This window comes from Triticum aestivum, chromosome 2B (genome assembly GCF_018294505.1).
Source record: "Triticum aestivum cultivar Chinese Spring chromosome 2B, IWGSC CS RefSeq v2.1, whole genome shotgun sequence".
NCBI classification, from domain to species: domain Eukaryota; kingdom Viridiplantae; phylum Streptophyta; class Magnoliopsida; order Poales; family Poaceae; genus Triticum; species Triticum aestivum.
In genome coordinates, this window is record NC_057798.1 from 428692186 (window position 1) to 428697482 (window position 5297).

A 5297-nucleotide genomic window follows, 5' to 3' on the forward strand; every position below is an offset into this window, starting at 1 on the left:
TACTGAAGTATCTCAAAATATGCATGGGTCTCTCTGTAGCATCATGTTTACATGGCATCAAAATAACAGCAGAACAGGGACTAAAATCAGTAACATCACGATGCCTAGTTTGCATGCTTGTGCTAGTCACCACATTGATCAAAAAAATACATGGTAAGCACCTCTGTAAAGAAGACTTGACATAGTTCAAAACATATGTAGACATCAACCTCATAGGATGCACACATCAATCATGGCAAAAATGACAAAAGAGCTAGTTCTGTTAACATACAACAGACAACATCATGAAGCACTCTTGCAATGAAGATTCAGGCATCAAGAGGAGCTCAAATGAACAACATACGATGGAATGAAATGAAGTACTCGTTGAGACGAACAATTCGACATATTACACGCACAAAACGGAGCTATCTATGCGGAGATATGATGCGATGAGCATGGCATGATAATGTCAAAATACTTCGGGGACTTAGCAGAAAATTGGACCTCGTGGGAAAGTCAACGGGCACGGAGATCGAGGATGGCCGGATATGCTCGCCGGAGACGGGGCCGGAGGTGGCTGGGGAGGCACGGGGAGGAGTCACCGGAGCGCGGGGGGGGGGGGGGGGGGGCTGGATCCGGTCGCTCCTCAACCGGATCTGGCCGGAGTCGACGAGGGCGGCGAAGGACACGCGGGGCGGCGGCGGAGCTCGGCGTCGGGGACGGCGACCGGCGGCGCGGGAGATGTGGTCGGGCGCGACGCGCGGAGGGCGCGGCGGCGACCACCGGCGGTTGGAGGCCGCGGGCCCGGGGGAGGCGCGGGCCGTGGCGAGCGGCGCGAGGGCGCGGAGGCCGGGCGCCATGGCGGCGGCGGTGTGCCGCGGACGAGGCAGCCGGTCCGGGCGGCGGCGGCGCACGCCGGCGAGGAGGCGGATGGCGAGACGGGCGGCGGCGCGCGGGCGGCGCTCGGGCCATGGATGGGCTCGGGCGGGCCCCGCGCGGGTTCGGCGGGCCGGCGGTGGCGGGGAGGAGAGAGAGGAGGCGCTGGGACACGTGGTGGCGGCGGATTGGGCACGGGGGCTGCGGCGGACGTGTCCGGCCGGGGCGGACGTGTCTGGCGCGGAGAGGGATGAGATCTAGGGTTTGCGGGAGAATTCATCCGCGAAAATTCCGGGGGGGGGCACATATTTATAGTTTACGGGAGCTAGGAGAGTCCAAATGAGGAGCGGTTTTCGGCCACGCGATCGTGATCGAACGACCGAGGGGATGGAGGGGAGCTAGATGGGTTTTGGGCCACTTTGGAAGGGTGTTGGGCTGCAAAGAGAAAGAGGCTTTTACGGTTACCCGGTTAACCGTTGGAGTACCAAACGACCTTCAAATGGCACGAAACTTGACAGGCAGTCTACCGGTGCTATACCAAGGCCGCTTGGCAAGACTCGGTCCATTCCGAGAACGTTCAACACCCGCTCACAACGAGAGACAAAAGGGGGGACGCCGGAGGGCATAGGAGTGCCGGATTGCAAAACGGACAACGGGGAAAATGCTCGGACGCATGAGACGAACACCTATGCAATGCAATGCACATGATGACATGATAAAATGCAACACGCAAGCAAATGACATGGCAACAACGGCGAATAAATGGCAGACACCTGGCGCATCGGATCTGGGGCGTTACACCAAGGGTTGGAGGTGCATATATAACCGGCTTCCACAGGTCTCTTCCGTGAATGTGTCTTCTCCCTTTGATCCAAGGGCCATAGAGAAGTCAAAGCTTCCTCCAATACCTTCCTTGATAGCCAATGATATTGTAGGGACAAACAGGGACGAAATCGGTGAAGAGCCACGAAAGGTGTTTAATAATTTGGTAGCCATTTCCTCATACTAACTCCGATTTTTGTATTATTGGACTTGTTGGAATTGTATGAACGAACCCAATAAATTCTATGCATTGGTAAGTCAATTTCAGATCTTTGGAAACATTCTTTTTATCAAACATTCCATGCAACTTCTCCGGTTTGGTCCCAACTTGGTCATTTTAAATGCGTTAAGTACATGGGAGCACCAATACACCCACAAAGACATCAAATCAAGAAAAGCTAACAAAACTAAAGGCCATAATTTGTTCTTAAATAATGCATGGAAAATATAAATTATGCAAAACAAGCATCAAAATGAATAGGTGGATATGCTATGAGTGATTTTGACAAGAAAATATGCAATAAATAGGCTATAAAACAGACACAAGATCCACTCATCAGCGACACGCATCGCCTTTGTCTTTGCTCACAGCACCCGTCGATGATCTCACAGGACACGTCGCCACAATTGCCCATCGTAGCACCATGACTCGCATGTCACAACTTTAATTAGTAGTGATCACTTGTAGAAATATGTCTCATTGGTCCCAACTAAAATGCTCGCTCGTCCCAAAATTGGTTCGCCATTGCAACTCCCGAAGTCGGTGGTCCAAGCAAAAAAGATTGTCGGTCCTAGCGAAATTTCCCACACGGTTGTTGCACACTACTCACCGGTCATACCAAAAAAATGGCACGCTGGTCCCAACAAAATAATTTGCCGGTTGCAACATCCTTGAAGTGTCCTCGCACACTAGTCATAGCTCCCTCGTTGTTGGTTGCAACATGCTGCATCGATGGCCCCAGATTCTTCGTGGATGGTTGCAGCACACCCTCTCCAATGGGCACACCTTTGTCTAACGACTTTTGGCACGACTAGTCACCTTTTCTCTCAGGGATGCCCCATGGCTTGTAGTCGACCAACCAGTGGTTGTAGAGTGGTCAATTGTCGGTTGCAACACAGCCCGCGACTTTGCAACCGGCCGGTCACCGTTTGTAGCATGCCCCTCCCCCCCCAGCTCAGGAGCGAGGGGTGCACCATTACGATTACGGGGGAGGATATGGGAGTAGGTGGCACATAACCATGACATCAACGGGATGAGTCAGCACTTTGCTTGCCAATAGGTTGATGACATCCTATCTCCTATCCCTTGACTCATGGCCCCTTCCCATCCCAACCTGACTCCACGACCTCGCTCGCGTATCAAGTAGGAGCATGTGCCTTGTCCAAGCAGCGCCAACAACGCTCATGGCAAGGAGGAGGGGTGTGGGGGACAAGAAGGGGAAGGGCCCCAGTAGAAAGCAGTGCAGGTGGGTGGATCTCGTCGGCATCATGTGATACGGCGGATATGCGATGGGATGAAAGAGAGTGCGGGTAGATTAAGTGAGGAAAGCTATAAGGCGTTCGCACCTCTCCCCTTGTAGCGTGACTGATCTCACGCCCGGCTGGTTGGCCAATTTTAATTTGTTTCCTACATATTATTGACATTTTATTGTCAAGATGAGTTTGCTTTCGACCTTGGAGTGATGAGTGAAAAGCCTAATGCATCATCAGAGCTTTATATCAAGGGAAACATGATACGTCCATTTGCATCATGTTTTCTTACTGTTATTTATAATGTTTTTATCCATAATAATGCTTTCTGGAGATATTCTAATGCCTTCTCTCTCATAATATGTAAGGTACACACCAAGAGGGAGAATTCCGGCAGCTGGAAATCTGGACCTGAAAAATCTATGTCAGGCTACCTATTTTGCACAACTCCAAACAAGCTGAACCTTCACGGAGAATTTATATGGAATATTTAAGAAATATTGGAGCAAATAACTACCAAAGGGGGACCACCAGGTGGGCACAACCCACCTAGGCGCGCTAGGGAGCCCAGGCACACCCTAGTGGGTTGTGCCCTCCTCGGCCCACCTCTGGTGCCCATCTTCTGGTATATAAGTCATTTTGACCTAGAAAAATAAAGGGAGATACTTTTGGGACAGAGCGCCGCCGTCTCGAGGCGGAACTTGGGCAGGAGCACTTTTGCTCTCCGCGGAGCGATTCTGCTTGGGGGACTGCCCTCCCGGAGGGGGAAATCATCGTCATCATCATTGAGGGAGTCCTGAATTAGGGGGTCCTCGGACAGCCGGACTATATGCTTATACCGGAGTGTTGGACTATGAAGATACAAGATTGAAGACTTTGTCCCGTGTCCGGGTGGGACTCTCCTTTGCATGGAAGAAAAGCTTGGCGATTCAGATATGTAGATTCCCTTCTCTGTAACCGACTCTGTGTAACCCTAGCCCCCTCCGGTGTCTATATAAACCAGAGGGTTTAGTCCGTAGGACAAGAACAATCCTAATCATAGGCTAGCTTCTAGGATTTAGCCTCTATGAACTCGTGGTAGATCAACTCTTGTAATACTCATATCATTAAGATCAATCAAGCAGGAAGTAGGGTATTACCTCCATAGAGAGGGCCCGAACATGGGTAAACATCATGTCCCCCGCCTCCTGTTACCATTACCCTCAAACGCACAGTTCGGGACCCCCTACCCGAGATCCACCGGTCTTGACACCGACATTGGTGCTTTCATTGAGAGTTCCACTATGTCGTCACCATAAGGCTTGATGGCCCCTTCGATCATCTACAACGATGCGGTCCAAGGTGAGGTTTCTCTCCCCGTACAGATCTTCATATCCGGCAGCTTCGCACTATGGGCCAACTCGCTTGGCCATCTGGAGCAGATTGATAGCTACGCCCATGGCCATCAGGTCAGGTTTGGAAGCCTGAATTACACAGTCGACGTCCGTGGAGACTTGATCTTCGACGGATTCGAGTCCATGACAGGTGCACCCTACAGTCGCGATGAGCATGACCCAGATCTTCCATCGGACGGTGTTCAGGAGATCACACATGCAGCTCCCCCAGCTTTAAATCTAGTGTAGATCATGCCATCCAAGCACGGGAGGATGGACCCCACCACCGAGGCCGCACACTCAGCGGCGATAGATCCAAACACAGATTTTACTTCCAAGGAGGTTTGTGTCATCGGACCCTCGGACTCGTCTCCGGCCATAGGCTCTGAACCACGTGCATCCATGCCCATCGGATCTAACTGGGCACCGATCATGGAGTTTAGCTCCGCGGAGATCTTTCAGCACTTGCCTTGGGCGACGTGCTAAACTCATTAAAATCTCTCTCCCTGTCAGGAGATTCGTGGTTGAACTATGTCCGTCTTGAGTGGGAAGCGGACGACGAAGGAATTCATTACCCACCCACCACACACTTAATAGACATTGTCGACGACTTAACCGACATGCTTGATTTCGACTCCGAAGACATCGACGATATGGACGACAATGCCGGAGAAGAACAGGAACCACCGCCCATAGGGCGTGATGAGGACATGACTACCTTGAATACGACTAAAAATATTGCATACATGCATATTTGTCAGGTGATTTCTAGTG